At 47.5% G+C, this 16245-nt stretch overlaps 1 protein-coding gene across 1 annotated transcript in view; it reads right to left on the bottom strand.

Moving 5' to 3' along the window:
* RAB40C (RAB40C, member RAS oncogene family) overlaps positions 1 to 16245 on the bottom strand; it is a 36599-nt gene that overhangs the window by 19447 nt on the left and 907 nt on the right. The window lies entirely within an intron of this gene.

Below are 16245 nucleotides of genomic sequence, written 5' to 3'. Positions count from 1 at the left end.
CTGCAGTACTACCACAAAACCTGCCTGAGGAATTCACATAGACTCGAGTTAAAAGCAAAGCTGTTTTGATTCTAGGCTACAGTCAGCATTTAAGCAGGACCTGGTAACATGGGTTGGAGGAAAGTGCTGCATTTTTTAACTCACATACACCAAAACTGCGACTAGGGACTGTATCTACAAAAGGTTCTTGAGCAAACTCTACCTACAAGCCCGCTGATAAGGACAAATACTATGTAACTGCAAAATTTTGGAGAAAATTTCAGCTTCCTCTCTTCCACAAACACTCAGTACATCAGGACAGCTCATAGGGACTTGCATTAAAGCTTGCACCAACTTTTTTTTTTTTTTTTTTTAGCTGGTTAGCCCTCTGAGCAGGACACAGCTCTCCTGTAGCTGTGCAGGACAGCCACGGCTCACTGGTGCTAGAAAATTGCTGTAGCCCAATACATAGTCCCCCCATTTTACAGCTGACAAGGAGGCTGAGCAGCCCAGCTCACTTTCCTAAGCCCAGCCTACAGCCCAAGCTCAGTCTTGGCTTCACCCCTGTCCCAGGGACATGGGGACAGAGGGCCACAGTCCCACTGGTTGGCCATGCTACATCAGGGCTACCAGTCTGCCTTTTCATTCCAGGCAGCTCAGACACCAATAAGGTAAGGGAAGTTTTTAAAGTTTAATTTCTGCAGTTGACAGGGTTTCCCCCACCTGAGCATCACCTCTGCTCGCAGCAAGTACAGCTCATTTTGAGACTGACATTTATTCTCTGCCAGAACGTGCTTTGATCCCCCGGAAGGGATGCGCTGCTACAAACCCCACGCGATGCTCCTGCAGCACACAGCACCAGCAAGCCGCCAGCTGCTGCCTCCGCAACCCTGCCTGGCCCTTGGGGCATGCAGCACTGGGGGAAAAGAAAACAGTCTTGTTTAAAGCTTATTTTATATCAACTGATCTCTTTCTTGACCAATATCTAGCATGATGCAACAAAATGAATGAGGCTTGGAAAACAAGTCTGGGCTGTTCTCTCTAATTTAGCATTCAGGCCAACTCCTCTGCTATTTTTCCAGTGCTGCTTTAGTCTTCTATTTATGCTGACACCATCTCAAGCTCACTCCTCGAAAAGCGAGCCGACCTGGCACAGGGCACTCTGCAAAGTGATCTGGTGTCACCGAGCCTGATGTCAGACACCCAATTCCCCTCTGCAGAGCTGGGTTTCAAGCTCCCAGGCAAGACTCCAGGGAATTCCAAACCTTTATTCCTTTTACCAACTGGTATAAGGAAAACCTAAGAAAGCAAGCCATTTTCCCATGGGAATACACAAGATGTGTTATAGGAAACTCTGACCTCTCCCGAATTACTGATGCGGAGCACAGCACACTTTGCATCAATATGACCTGAAAAACCCCACACCCTACCTTAGCTTAGTTAAAACTTTCACCCAAAAGATTACACCCAATGCGAGCAGGAAAAGTAAAACCCCTCCAAGAGACATTACAATCCTCCAGCATTTGATACTACTTTGTATGAGGCTGTCAGTCACCCTTCCTCTTGGGAATTCATGGCTTGGAGAAAGGCGTCCCGCTGCTCTGCCAAGCCCCTGAACTGCATCTGCACGAGCAGCAGCACACCAAAACCACAACAGAGGAGGAGCAGGCAAGCAGATACGTGGAACTGGAAGCAACATTGGAAAAACGCAGAAAGACAAGGGAGCTAAGTATTTCATGCTGCTCTTGGGTTCTCCCTTTAAACAGATTATCATCTCTGGAAAATGGGTTTAAATGGCTCAAGTGAAGACTCTATAAATGTTTACTACTGTAAGCACAGCCGCTTCTTGGCTTTGTGTATGTCTTTGTTTTAGAGAAAAGGAGACAATTTTGCAGTTGCAGACTCTCTAGATGACTGCCCTAGCGCCTGGGCAGGGGACCAGAAGGATCACCTACCCTTAAAAAGGCAGATTTGAGCAAAACCTTACCGCAGTAAGAGCAGCACGTGCCTTTTTCCTCCTTTAGCTTTCCAAGGTGATCCTCACTTAGTGCTAGGGTGAGAGTGATCCCAGCTCTCAGCATGACGCTAGAGCCAGTACTGCATTTCAGGTTATTGGTCCAAACCAAGCGTCCTCCTCCAGAGATGCTCTAATGATTCAACTCCTAACTAACAGCTTCACTGCACTTATACAAATATCAAAAAGGTACAATCAGGACTCACCCCATGACAGAGGGATAAAGGGACTCGCTCCACATTACAGAAAGCCATCAGCAGCTTTTCCTGCAACCTTCCTTGAAGGCTGGGCTGCTGCAGGCTGGCAGCAGCATCTCTAGTCTGCGCCTGTAGTGTCTTCAAGAAGAACGTAATTTATTCACAAATCTGGGGCACAAGACATTCCAGGTGATGCTCAAAAATCTCTTACCAAAGGAGAAAAATTTTTTTTAAATCCATGCACTCCAGTAAAACAGTGATAGTTTTAAGACAAGCTTGCTTTCCTTCCCAGAGACACTCTACTTATCACTTAAAAGTCATTTGCAGTTTGTGAGAATCAGACTGACCAAAGATACTTTTGCCACCTCATTTCTTTAATGTATTGTTTTCTGCTTGTGGAAGCTCGGAATCCACCACCTCACTTTCTGTTAGTCCACCCACAACAAAAAACAATGTATGTTATTTGAACTTCATTAAAAATATTGTCAGTTCCCCCAGCTTACAGACATGCACTGCACAATGCCAACTCAGCTTTTTTCTTTTTTTTTAATATAATAAATAAACGAAACCCAGTTTAATAATTCAAAAGAAGTCAACCACCCCATTTACAAAGTGATATATACAAGGTCAACAGGCAAAACCTGAGGTATAGAGTGATGATAAGTTAAGGCCAATCCTTCACTTAATGCATTATATAAATCAGAAAATAAGATAAACTGAGTAGAATTTTGTTATCTATCTGACTAATGCTGCTTTTTGGCAGATTGTTATTTCAGCTGTAGAAAAAAATTGAGCCAGAGTGGCTCCATTCTGCAATTCTTCGAATAACGGTGGCTTTTGAGTCCTCAGAGGAGGACTGATGTATGAGATGGGCCTGATCTCTCAGCATCCCTAGAGAAACACTCTGCTCTACTGCAAAATTTTAACACCGGCTCACAAGCCACCAGAAACACTCATCATGCCACCACAGCACCTCACCCAGCAAGCCTGGTGATGGATTTTCATTTGTCACTGCCATTAGTACAGCCAAAGCTACCATGCCACAAGCGTCCAACTGAAAATGCTGGATTTTTCCCCAAAGCATTCCCAGCCATTTCTGTTTTCCTACAGGTCATCAGCTCTGCTGAGTCCAGAAAAACACCTAGGACTTCTTAAAAGGTCTTCTTAAAGGTTTCCAGGTTTAATGCCACACTGACCAGTGACTACTAGGAAGAGGGAAGAGCACGGGGTGGAATAAAAAAAAAAAAAAAAAAAATCGAGAACACAAGACAAATATTTAACTTGCTGAGATTTTGCAGTAACCCGAGTAACCAGCTGTGAAGGGCTGGTCGTGCTGCATGGCATTTGAGGATCCTCGGGAGAAAGTGATGTAGGTCTCAGTGAGCAGCTAGCAAATAAGTAACTGAAAGAATTAAAGGCATACTATGATTATAAAACAGGCAAACACTGTCAAGAGTATCAGGCAAACTCTGTTTCTCCTGGGGCAGCACTGAGAATACCTCCCAATCAGCGTGGCAGACTTCACAGACAAACCGCAATGAATTTGCAACTCAAGTGTTGTGGCAATCCTTACTTAATACACAACGAAGGATCAGAAGCCATAATCATCCAGGATGCAGCTGGTCTTCAATGATTGTTTTCACTGCCACAAAACGAGATAAAACACCAAGAAACACTTTATAGAGTGGGTCAATGGATTGTAAATAATTTTTTTCTTCCCTTTTGCAAAAAGGAAAACATTAAGAATGAATCTCCAGTGAAGCTTCTCAGCAGCAAGTATTTCAAGAGTTGTGGCTAAGCAGAGATGGATGAATTTAGTTTAAAACCTTTATCACCAGTTCAGAAAACGCTGTGGATGCCAGCAAGGACACCACATCCAACTGAATCTTTGGGAGAACGTAAACTACGTAAGAGAGCCCTGTCCCCTCACTGGCCATCCCTTACTGGCCATACTCAGTGGCAGCTGGGCCAGGCTCCCTGGGATAGCCCTGGCAGGGGCCTGGGGTATGGTGTCCCCTCCTCTGAGACCCTCTTGCAGGGCTGGCAGAGCCTGGCTGGGCATTGCTCAGGCCCCCCAGCACACCTCTGGGGATGTGCAGGCAAGTTTATCACCACGTGAGCTAGCAGTGGTCCTACTGTGTGCGCAAGGTGGAGCTGCTAAGAGGTCCCTGCCTCTCCCTCCAAAGGGCTCATGCAAACCTTCCAGCTGGATCAAAGGAGGAGAAGCCAACCAGTTCATCTGTGCAAAACTCAGTACAGCGAGCGTGCCCCTGCCTGTACAGACCTCATAACTGGAGCTTTTCTGTGCTCTGTAAGTTCAGCCTAAATCCATTAGTCCAGAAATGAATTCATCCAAAATGCCAGCAATAATCGGGCAGTGTCTAAAGACACTTGTTTATTCTACCAAGTCCCTGGGTGTCACAGATGTTAAGTAGACCTTTCTAAGCCATGACTGACATGGTTGTGTTTTAAAATGGAAAGCTTTGCCCCTGTGTGTGCAGGCACCTGCGTGAGGCTGCTCACCTCCTTCAGAAAGTCAGAGTGGCTGTAGTGTGCCACACACCCAGGGAGAGCTGCCAGCAACAGCAATGGCCAGCAAACTGACCCTGGCCAACCTTTTCACAGGGGCAAGTTAATGATGAGAAGCAATAATTGCACCTGACAGCTGAGAGCCGGAGGGCTGACGTGCTAGTTTTCCCAAAAGCAAACGAGTGGGGATGCCCCCATACCTGCCAAGTGTGGAGAAAAAGCAGAAGCAGCAACCACCAGCTAAGTTCCGTCCTCACCAACAAGCTGAAGAAAACAAACAAGGCAAGAGAAGTTCTGGGACATCACAAAATTGAGGCCAAAAGGTGGGTACAGTATCTCCAGGTCTGCAGTGGGACACGACAGCAGACCAGCTCCAGAATAAGAGCATCATTCCCACCTCCAGGCCCCAGCATGCAAAAACCCCACCCCAAACCCAAGGCAAACCCCCACAGACCACTCCCACCCACCCCACACAACCAAACCACACTCGCTTGTGGGGCTGACAGCAGGAATTCAGACAGCAAGGACACTGGCACTGCAGCTCGTAACACTGCCCCAACCAACACCCTCCCTCTCTGGTTATTTCAGGGTGAAAGACCCCCCTGACCCGCAGGGTGTCATCCACAAGCAGTGTTCCCAGCAGCAGCCCTCTCCAGCGCCCAGCTTTGGGGACGTACCAGGAGCTTACACAAGGTCAGGCCAAGAGGGACAGAGCTACTCCACAACGGCTTCACAGCACGTTCCTGCAACACAGCCAGCACCATACAAACTCATCAGCTTTACCACAGATGCTGCTGAGACCAAAGTGGGCACTGGCCTCCTGAGACTCGTCTCCTGGCAGAACCGTATTCCACAAGATGACAACAGCTATTACACTCCCATTGCTGTGTTCATACGCTCCCTCCCACTGCATCTCACATGCTGCACCTTTGCATTTAAGAACAGTTTATGGTGAGATGGTCATTAAATGTCAACCTACAGCAACCGAGGCCAGCAGCCGAGCTGCTCCAAAAAGCAGAACACGAAGCCAGGATGCATTATGAGTGTAGTTCAAAATGCCTTATTTTGGGGTTGGTTTTTTTTAGGCCTTCACCAGCCTATGAGCAAAAGGGCAGCCACGGTTCAAGATTCATATCAGAATTGTTCGCTTGTGGGCTAAAATTGATACAGAAAGACTTGTCATTTCATTTCTAGTCAAACAAGGCAGATGGGTACAGAAATTACAGCTGGCCAGGAGATGCTAGCTGCTGAACGCACGTTCAAAGCAAACAGGTTTTGCACTGCCATGTGCAGCAACTGAATGTATTAGTTCAACACTGAAACCCACCCCTAGGCAGAAGGCAGCTGCTGGGACCAGCACCCACCCAAAGAAGCAGGTATCGAGATCCTCTGATTCAAGTAATTTAAAAAACAGGCAGTAGCATCTGTACGTAGAAGACACCACCAGTGCACTGCCTTCCACTGCAGCGCCTACTTTTAACTTAGAGCAGTAGTTATTTTCTCCATCATCTGTAAGTGATACCAAATTGTTCAGAAAAGATGGGGTATGAGCACATAAACACTAGCTGATGAAAAAAGTTAATTCAAGCTATTCAAATAACAACTGATGAAGTCATCCGACCTTAAAAAGTGTGTACAACAGCACATTAACAGCAGCAATTTAGCTAGTCAGCTCAGAGCTGTAAGCCACAGAAAAAATCCCTTCCAAACAACACATGAGCTCATCAGTTTGAGTCATGCATTCAATTACCTACTCTCTAGATAGACAAACAACAAATTATCTCCATAAAAAACAGGGGTCAACAAAACAAAGGTAGATTCATCCCAGGTCTGTGTCTTTTGATGTTAGCATTTACCTCGGCAGTATTACTTCTTTGTTTTAAGCAGGGTGGTAACAAGTTCCCAAACAGCATCAGTGCAAAACACCCCCAGCTCCTGCCCGCAGAACTGGAGCTGAGGACCAGAAAGCATGCGCTTTTACCACTGCGCTCCTGTCCTGCGTTGGAGCTGAGCAGCCGCCTTGGGAACAGGATCAAGAGGTCTCAGCTCTTACAGGGCACGCAGAAGACCAGTGCTGCTCCCACATGGTGCTGGCTGGGTAACGGGTAGATGGAAGCCATCTGCTTAAGCCTTCATCATATCCTGCTCACAGCCACAGAGACAAAATCCACTCACCGCACAACTCAGTGGGAGGTAACAAGGAGCTTCTGATTATTTAACTGTGCAGCAGATGAGTTTGAGCTGTTGTGAGCTGAGGAGTTCAGCCCCACGCACATGGTCAGGAGCCCATATCCCCGAACGAAGCTCGGCACACCATGCGAGCTCCTGCCATCTCAAGGGAGCTGCTGCAGCACTTGGCAGCTCTGTGATACATCCAACAAGCTGCCAAGTACCTCGTACAGAGTCACATGTAGAAACGGAGAGAACAAACACCTTTCCATTATTTGAAGTTACCCAAATTTGTAGATTTTCTCTCGAAAAACATACTCCATTCCACTCATACCTGCCTCATTTCAGATAAGAGCGCTCTCAATTTAAACTGGAAGCCTTTCACAAGGCGGCTGTTCGGATCGGTTTGTTCCCCAGCATCTTTCATCTACAGCTGAAGGCGGAGATCTCGGAAAAATAATTGTTTGTTTGGTTTTGTAACCAGGCAAAAGCAAATCACCTACTTGGAAACCTTCAGGAAGCCCAGATTTGCAGAAGACTTCACTTGGCTACTGCCTGCTCCACAGCCCAGCAGTGTTTCAGCAGCTACGTGGTCCTCACACAGAGGAACTCTGTTCCAGGCTCATTTAAGGATGACAACTGTATCTGAAAACAGCATTTGAAGCCAGTAGCAAATCTGTTCCTAAAGCTCAAACAATTTCAGCGGATACCCAGGAAGCCAGAGAAACAGTCAAAAGTCAGTCCAGAATTGGGGTTGTTAAGTGGATTTGTGCTTTAGAAGAAAATCAAGAATGACTTCATGCACAGAAGTGACAACAAACAAAAGAGTTTCTTCATGCTTTGCAGTTCATATCTCCATAAAAACTATACAGCTGCACGCAGAAACAAAGACAGCCTATGAGAAAAATCAGAGGGCACCATAACAATCTTCATTGTTGCTGGATTACCATACAAACACAAAGATACGCTTGGAGACAAAAAAAACCCCAACAACCCACATTCAGAAAACTCCCAAGTATTTCTTAAAAATACCTTCAATACCCTGGCCTTCTAGAGGTTGACCCTCCGTATTTATCCTTCTGAACACCGTGCAGGTTAGTATGTGGGGATTGTTGCTCCACAGCATCAGATCCTCGTGGCATCACCACCAGGACAGGCACACTGCTGTGTGCAGGAAGCCTGCTCCTGGTGCACGCCCGGCTCACAGGTATGGCTGCACGCCTGCTCAGGGATCTGGCAGAGGCTCAGGACGCGCACGGCAGCAGTGTCCGATTGATGGGACACCCACCCACAGCCCCTCCTGCCATTCACACCCTGCTGCTCAATGCCTGTTTGCCAAACTCCAGGTTTTGCCATTTAAAAGGTCACGTTGCAACACGGCCATGCAGAGGCAGCCAGCAATGACGTGGCTGACTCCACACTGACACTATACACCTGAACACCCAGAAAGAAGGCTACAGTGTTTCAGCTGGGCATAGATGAGATAAGCACCAGGTGCCTGCCGAGCACAAGCACCTGCAGAGCTACCGCAGCAACTATGGCAAGACCACTCACCATGAATTTCACTGGCTCTTGAATTTGGTCTCGCTGCACCGACCGCAAGCCCCATGCTGGAAAGGAACCAACCGCTCCACACTGGAAGCATCAGAATGGCAGCTAACACTGGCTTCACATTTTGGTGCGCTGTTTCTAGCAATAAAAACAAATTTCCAGGGTCCTGACCTACAATACATTGCTGTGTGCGCTCAGCAGTCCCTCCTTGACCTTCAAGGATGGGCTGGCAGCGCGAGCACCCCTCTGCACGCCCGTATGAAGTGTGCTGCCTGGCTGTGGCTCCACAGCAGCTCTCAACAGCCCGAAATCACGTTTTCAGACTCTCCACTCAGCCCAAATTGGCAGCTCCAGGGTCTCAGCCCAGTGACCCCGGCAGCAACGCTGAAACACGCCTTTTGCTGCTACCAGGACCAAGCCAGCATTTTGCACTTTTAAAACAAAAAGAAAGCACTGAATTTTAACCTTGTCATACAGATGACATCCACAAGCGTGTCTCAACCCAAGGAGGCTTGCTAGCATGACGAGCAGCACAGACAAGGCTCTCAGGTTAGGCAAGATCAACCCTGTAGTTTCATCTCCTTGTGCTGTAGCACAGACCTGCACACTGTCTCCTGTATGGATTTTACCATCAAGTTACTTAAGCAGTTTAAGAACATAAGAAAAATAACAACTCTTGTGACAAGAGATGATTTAAGATTAAGTTAAACATGACAGGCAAAATAGTGGGGTTTATTTGTTGGGTTTTTTTGGTTCAAGGTTGTTTTTTTATGTTTGGTTGTTTTTTTTTGGTTAGTTGGCTTTTTTCACCTAGTTAGGTCTCCTGGCTGCTCAGGCTCCAGAGCCACAGGCAAAAGGCACTACTGCTGTTAGAACTGGTACAGAAGGAAACAGAAGACAGGGTTAATTTCTGTGTACATGACTGGGGGGTGTGTGCAAAGAGCAATCATTTGCAAAGACAGGGAAGTGGTATGACAAAACCCCCAAATGGGCCAGGGATGTCAGAAGCTGGGCTGGAAAATATGTTAAAATGGCATCTCTAAAAATAAAAAAATAAAAAGCCATCTTAATTTTCTTTAAAAGGAGATTATTCCAGAGATGCACAGCACCTTCCATTAAACTACCAGTTAAGTACAGCCCTTCACTGTCCCCTTCTGCCTGTCTCCTCCTTAACCACTAACAGTTTAAACAGCAAATATTTTGTTTAAATTGCATAAGGGTTTTTGACCAAATTCAATGCCTGCTATTGAAATGACTGCAGCACTGCGCAGCAATACAGGACATTAATCACTTCAGGGGTTACATTTATAGAACAGGTGTCAAAGTTTTAAAATTATATAATATTGTCTAGTTTCCCAATGGGGTAATGGAAACAAGACTGAGAGGAGGTAGAAAAAGAGGAAGAACGTTTGAAAAGCTATGGCTACGTAAAAACGCTCTCAGCAAACAGAAGCCCCATAGGAAGAGTCTCTCAGCTGATGTTGCAACCTTACTATCACTACAACTTCTGCAGTAACAAACAGACCTCTTGGACGGCAGGCCTAGCCCTGAGCCATGACCCTCGACGCCCCAGGGGAATTTTCCTTCAGGTGAGTCCCAACTCACAGCAAAGCACTTGGCAAAACAGAGCCCAAGATTTCCACATTGGAGCTTCCTTCCTCCTCCTCTGCCTGCAATCAAATAGAAACCGGTATGACATAATGCTTCTGTGTCTGCTTGTTTCGTGCCGAGCCTGGGCTGCCATTGGAAGGTAAGGGGTAAAGGGAAAGCAAACGAGATTTTAAAAAGCAAGATTATAAAACCTCAGCTCCACAACCTAAGCTCACCGTGTAGCTATTTCAAGCACAAGGGAAAGATGCTCTGCTCTTCCGAGAGAGGGAGGCCACGGGAGGAAAACATGCCAGGGAACAGCTGGAAACAAAAGCTGAAGGAGACTGGGGCGGAGGAGGAGGAGACATTTTCCATGGGCTTTCCTATGCAGCTTATATTCTGATACAAGCAAACAAAAAAACCCACACACACCCACCCCAAGAGAAGTGCACGACGCCATCACAGGCTCTGGAGAGAGCAAAAACTACTTGCTTTTTAGAAATAAAAAAAAAATACAGAGAAACTTTTAATCCCAGTTACTAGAAGAGCCTTTCACCCTTTTCAGATTTACACTGCTCAGCTCACATCATCTTTGTGCACTTAAGGCTCAGAAACACATTAGTAGCCACATCTATAAAAGCAAAGCTTTTATACAGGGGATTAGAGGTGGCAGGAACTGCCCTGTGCAATCAAGAACTTTGCAGAATAAGTCCCCAGCTTTATAAAAACACAACAAAACCACAACCCTCCTGAAAAATTATGCATGCACAACAACCTACAGTGCTGTGCATCCTTAATCCTGACTTGAGAGCTGAAGACATCAAAACCTGCTAGGCACTCAGTCAGGGGGTTGGTTTTTGTTTTGATGGGATTTTTTTTGTTTGTTTGCTTTGTTTTGGGGTTTGTTCTGTTTAAGGTTTAAACCACTGCTAGTTATTCCCACATCAAGCAGAGATGGAGGTTCAACCAATGCTGTACATTTGGAAATATTTTTCACACAAAGGATAAGTAGTAAACAGTGGAGAAATAAGAGATGCTGGAGTTGTTTCCGAGCCAAAGCCTGCTCTGATGAGATCAGTTTTGCATCCCTGATGACAGGGAAGCAAACATCCCTGAAGGACACTGATGCAAGTGCTGGCAGACACGGGGAATTGCTGCACCAACCACTCTCCACTCCGCAAGCAATCAAAAGAGATTTCTAGCAGCATGACCAGCATGGTCCTGCTGAAGCATTCCCTGCAGATCAATTCTGCAGCCACTACAGGGACACGATGGCAAGGCTGCACTTAGAACATTTTGCCCCAGTCCCCCTTGCATCAGAGTGCTGAAACCTCACAATAAAACATTATTCCAATTAATACAGTCATGCCAGAAAACAAACAGCAGTTTCCACTGGCACACAGCACCTGAACCAGCAGGCCAGCCCAGCTGGATGCTTGTGTCTACCACTGATGGGGACAATGCTGCTCCGGCAGACAGCAGGAATGCACACAGCAGCATGTGGCCAGGCGAGGAGCAGAAGGCAGCAGCAAAGCAGCACCTAGATCAATGTTTTCCTCCCCACTGATGCCAAAGACAGCCCAGACACATTGCAGCGCTCAGCTGCAATCTCAAGCCCACGCTCAACATCTCAGGCTCTCGTGCCCGTGTCCAGAAGGCACCACCGCATCAGTGCTGTCCCTGCCTGAGGTGCGCCCAGCAACTGTTTCTTGTACGCTCCAGAAGGGAAGGTTAGAAGCTGGCAGGTATTGGGAGAGGTCCTGTCCTTACAGAAGCTGCAGAAGTTTAAAGCAGAACTGCTTGGCTGCACTTCATTAAGGCCTGGGAAAAGCAAACGGGCGGTGGCAAACTTTGCAGCAGTGCAGCAGGACCTCCAGGCACACATGGCCACAACCAGAGACTGTGGATGAGAAGCAAGAGACTACCACCTCCCTGGTCAGTCTTGGAAACTGGACAGGCAAGGAGCAGAAGTATTGAGAAGCATCCCCTTGCACTCCCTCCATGGCAGTGAGGAAGACGAGACAAGGTGTCCACTTTCTTCCATCCCTGCGTATGCCGGCTGTGGTACAGATGATTTCCTGGTTGGCAAGTAACTAACTCGAAGACTGCTACAAAGCAAAGCAGAGCAGTTGTACAGGTGATGTTTCTAGATGCACGCTGGTTACTGAGGAGTCACAGGACATACCAAGAGAGTAACTGCTGTAAAGAAAGACTTGAAAGGGACACCTTAGGGACCTCCAAATTTAGACAGCTGCACAAAAACAACCAGAGGGGAAAGACATCCGAAGATGTGGGTCACTCACATAAACAACCTGGTAATTAAACAGCAGTCATCTGATCCCCAGGCAAACAGCACTGGCTGGGAGGGTGCTCCCCTCCAAGGGCTGAGAGTGTCTTCAGCCGCTCTTTGTTAATGCTGCCTCTCCCTGACATCCCTAACAGGGAAAGGGCATGAAGCTACAGGGCTGCAAACCTCGTTCGTTGCACAGACATGGAACCACGGTGGGCTCACAGCCCCTGCCCAGAAGCTGAACTCCTTGCACTTGCTATGGGGGAAAAGCTCTTGGGAAAAATGCAGTTTTTAATCTGAACCATAAAGCCTGTCGGTAAGTATTGCAACTGAGCACTTAAGTTGCCTTTTCCCTAACATTTCCTTGGGTCTTTGGATAGCAGTGGGGCAACAGAGCACACCTGAGGACAGTGCTCGAATAAAGGCACTAAGCCCCAGTTAAAGGATGGGGTTAAAACAAGGCACTGGGGCTCACTGCATCAGGGCTGGTCACAGCACCAACCCTGCAGCAAGGCACTGCTTTCTTTGAAAGAAGATCAGAGCGTAGACACAAGGCTTCATTCTCATCACTTCCTTAACACAAGCTGATGACGGGGGGGGGGGATAAAAATTCATCTCCCTTCCAATCAAAGCCATCTGCTCAGAAAGATGCTCTGCTCTTTCCCTAACACACGTTTCTCCTTTCCTACGGGAACAGCAGCAGGTGAGGGGGCAGGCTGCCGCAGAAAAGGCCCTCCATCACGTGAGGATGAAGCACATCACATTCATGTCTGCGCGGCGAGACCAGCCCCAGCCCTATTTCTGGTGCAGGCAGGGCACAGTCTCATACAGCAGCAATGGCACTTGCGCCTGCAGAGCACTCCCGTGCAAGGAGTCCTCCCCTGACTCACCTGGTTTTGATGCAGCTCGAGCAGGGCTGGCTTCTCAAGCAAGCCAACAAACCAGCTAGGCAAGATCATTTCAGCAGGAGCACATGAACAACTAGATATTCAAGCGTGGAGGTATGACACAGTAGTGACAAAGCCCCTCAGGTGAGGAACAGCCTTGTCTTCCTATTGCAGGACACATATACCACCCCTACTTTCACAGGCAGCTCCACCACATCTCGTTGTGCAAAACCACCCCGCAAGTAGAAACACTTCTGTCCTGCTTTGGTACTTGGGGAAGGATAAGAACAGACCCCAAGCAGGCAATTTAAGCACCAAAGTGAAAAGTGATCTGTGTAGCTGACTCGTACCCCCTGAGTAAGGCACGCAATTTCACTCTGAGTCAGCTGTAACACCGTGGCTCACAGCACGGGGGCTAGAGCATCCCTCCCCTGTACCTCAGGAGAGAAGGAGCAAGTGCCAAGAGAAGAGGGGCACTCAGGGGAAAGGCAGGCTTTCCAGTTCCTAGGTGATGTCCTCCAGCTGTCAAGAGCAGTGGTAGGGCTCCAAGAACAGCACCTGTCTCCACAACTGTAGATATGGGGAGCTGAGGGATGAAACCTGGGAAGAAGGACAACACTGGAAGCCCAGAAGAACATTAACGTTTTCCCAAAAGCCCACATTTTTGCACTAGTGAGGTGGCTTAATTCAGGACCTTTTGTGGATGGCTGAGAAAAAGCAAGATGTAAGTGAACCTTAGTTACAAACTCTCCTGGGGTGCAAGGTGACAATATCCAGCCAGGGGACACAAACAACACTCCCTGCAGGGAGCCCACCTGGCCTGGTGCTCCTGGAGACTGATACACTCAGTAACTTGAGCATGAACCCAGAAACACACAGGTGATAAATGGACCTCAAATTCCTTCTCAAAATGCTGGTTTTATGTCACTAGAAGCTCTGTATTCAGTGCCCTTGGAGCTCAGGTGCAAGCATGGTCAGGAGCATCATTGACACCTCTCATTGCAAAGGTCAGCAGCACCCAGGGAGTAACCTCTACTTATATAGACCAGATTTATTTCTAACAGCAGTTTAAATAAAGGACATTACTAAGGTCTTGCTATACACAATAGGAACTGAGGTGTCTAATTTAAGATGTGCCCAATTTAGAACGAGGTGCCAAGCTGTAAGGCTGTGCTGAGAAGCGATGCTTCTGCTCAGGGATGCTGAATGAGGATGGACAGACGCAACTACAACGCTTTAGGAAAGACTCAGCTCATACTGCGTCCAAGGCTTTCAGATACTGGATGCAAGCAAGCAGAGGCTGCCTGCTGCTTACAGCTCCCCAAAGCAATGCTGACAGAAAAAGGGCTTTCTCATCTCTTGATTGACTGCTGTTCCAACACCCAGATGCCACGGAGAAGAAAACCCTCTTCCAGAGGCCAGGTGTACAGCAGAAGAGCAGCAGCAGGAATGAGCTTCATTTAGACAGCTTCACTTTTAAAGGTATGCCTTTGCAGAGCCAAAAGGACAATCCATTTCACACTGCATTTCAAAAAAACCTGCGTGGAGACAGTTGTAATTGGCCAACACAGTAAAAGCAGCAGACCCTAATGAGACAGTGGGCGCAACAGCTCTACCTCTCCCCGGCAGAGGTCAGGGACCCGAGCTCGACATGAGATGCCCCAATCACAAGATCAACCTAAAACACATTGCATTTCACAGCGGTACTGGCAAGTTCCGTTTTCTGAACAGATCGAACAAGTAGTAGATGATACAATAATTGTTTCAAATTGGGATGTAGAGTCTGGGAGGGGACAAGGATGATACATTTATAAGTAAAAGACCTACAGAAAGAACCTCTACGTAACATTCCACCGCTGCAGTTTTGGGACAGCGTTAGGCACATGTCAAAAAGGAGGCTGGACACTAGCTGCTCACAAAATCTTCATGACAGGGGACGGTCTCTGTCAGGGCAGAGTGAAAGCATGCTGGCAGAGAAGCCCCGTCAGTACACAGGTCCCAACTGCACCAGAGACAGAGGGAGTTGGATTGCCAAGGCTGTCAGAATTAGCAGCAGCACCAAACTCACTCAGATTTCAAAGCTACTCTGTCTGATTATCCAAAAGGCGTGTAGCTTTGCAGAAGCAATGGAAGCAGGGACTATCACAGCATACATTGCTGTGAAAACACAGTATGTGACCTAATTCTCTAATTAGGAATGGATTCAACTGCTCCCAGAAGATGAGGGAAGGTTCTGAAAATATCATTCGCTGAGATTTCTTTTTCTGGAAGAAAGGTGGTGGTATTTTGTTGTTATAAAACCTGCAAGGTACAGAGACAACACTTTCACAGCAATAGCCAAAGTCACTGTTCTTTGGGTTTTGTGTATATATCAACTCACTCAGCAGTTGTAGTTATTACTCCTCCACTGCCTGCTTCAAAGAACAGTCAAAACCATTTCTATTAGAAGACAATTCCGACTTTAACACTTCATTTAAAACAACCCTGTTACGCTCATCATCCCTTCCTGCTTAGTAAATGCTAACCCCAAGGAGCAGCTCTACAGCTCCCAGATGAGGCGGGTTCTTCAGAGACACAAACTCTCTTCAGGGAAGCTTAAAAGTGCCAAGCATCTCCTCGAAGGCAAACCGCACCACCTCAGCCAGACACCCAAAGAGATGAATGATACCACAACCTTCTAGTTCCAGAATTTGCTGCTCTCATTTCACAAGCAGCCCGACTTCTGAGTCACCACCTCCCCGTAAATCTCTGCGGAGCAGGTGCGCGCTTGCATCAGCTCCTACAAGCTGGTAGTAGCTCCAAGGACCGAGCACGCAGCCAGGAGCCGCGCCGCTCCTTTACGCTCTGAATTCAGCCAGTTTTGACACAGAGCGTCGAGAAGCACCCGATTCCCTCCGTCTCCTGCTTACGGGCAAAACCAAGCACCACCTGCTCCAACCCTGGGGTGGGCTGCAGTGGCGACACGGGGCCTGGACTGGATCGCTTCTGTCGAGCCCCGGGGGATGTTATTCTGCACGGAGGCTGGGGGAAGGATGACAG

This window comes from Falco peregrinus, chromosome 5 (genome assembly GCF_023634155.1).
Source record: "Falco peregrinus isolate bFalPer1 chromosome 5, bFalPer1.pri, whole genome shotgun sequence".
Lineage (NCBI taxonomy): Eukaryota > Metazoa > Chordata > Aves > Falconiformes > Falconidae > Falco > Falco peregrinus.
The sequence above is the reverse complement of the archived record's forward strand: the minus strand, read 5'-3'. Positions and strand labels throughout refer to the sequence as shown.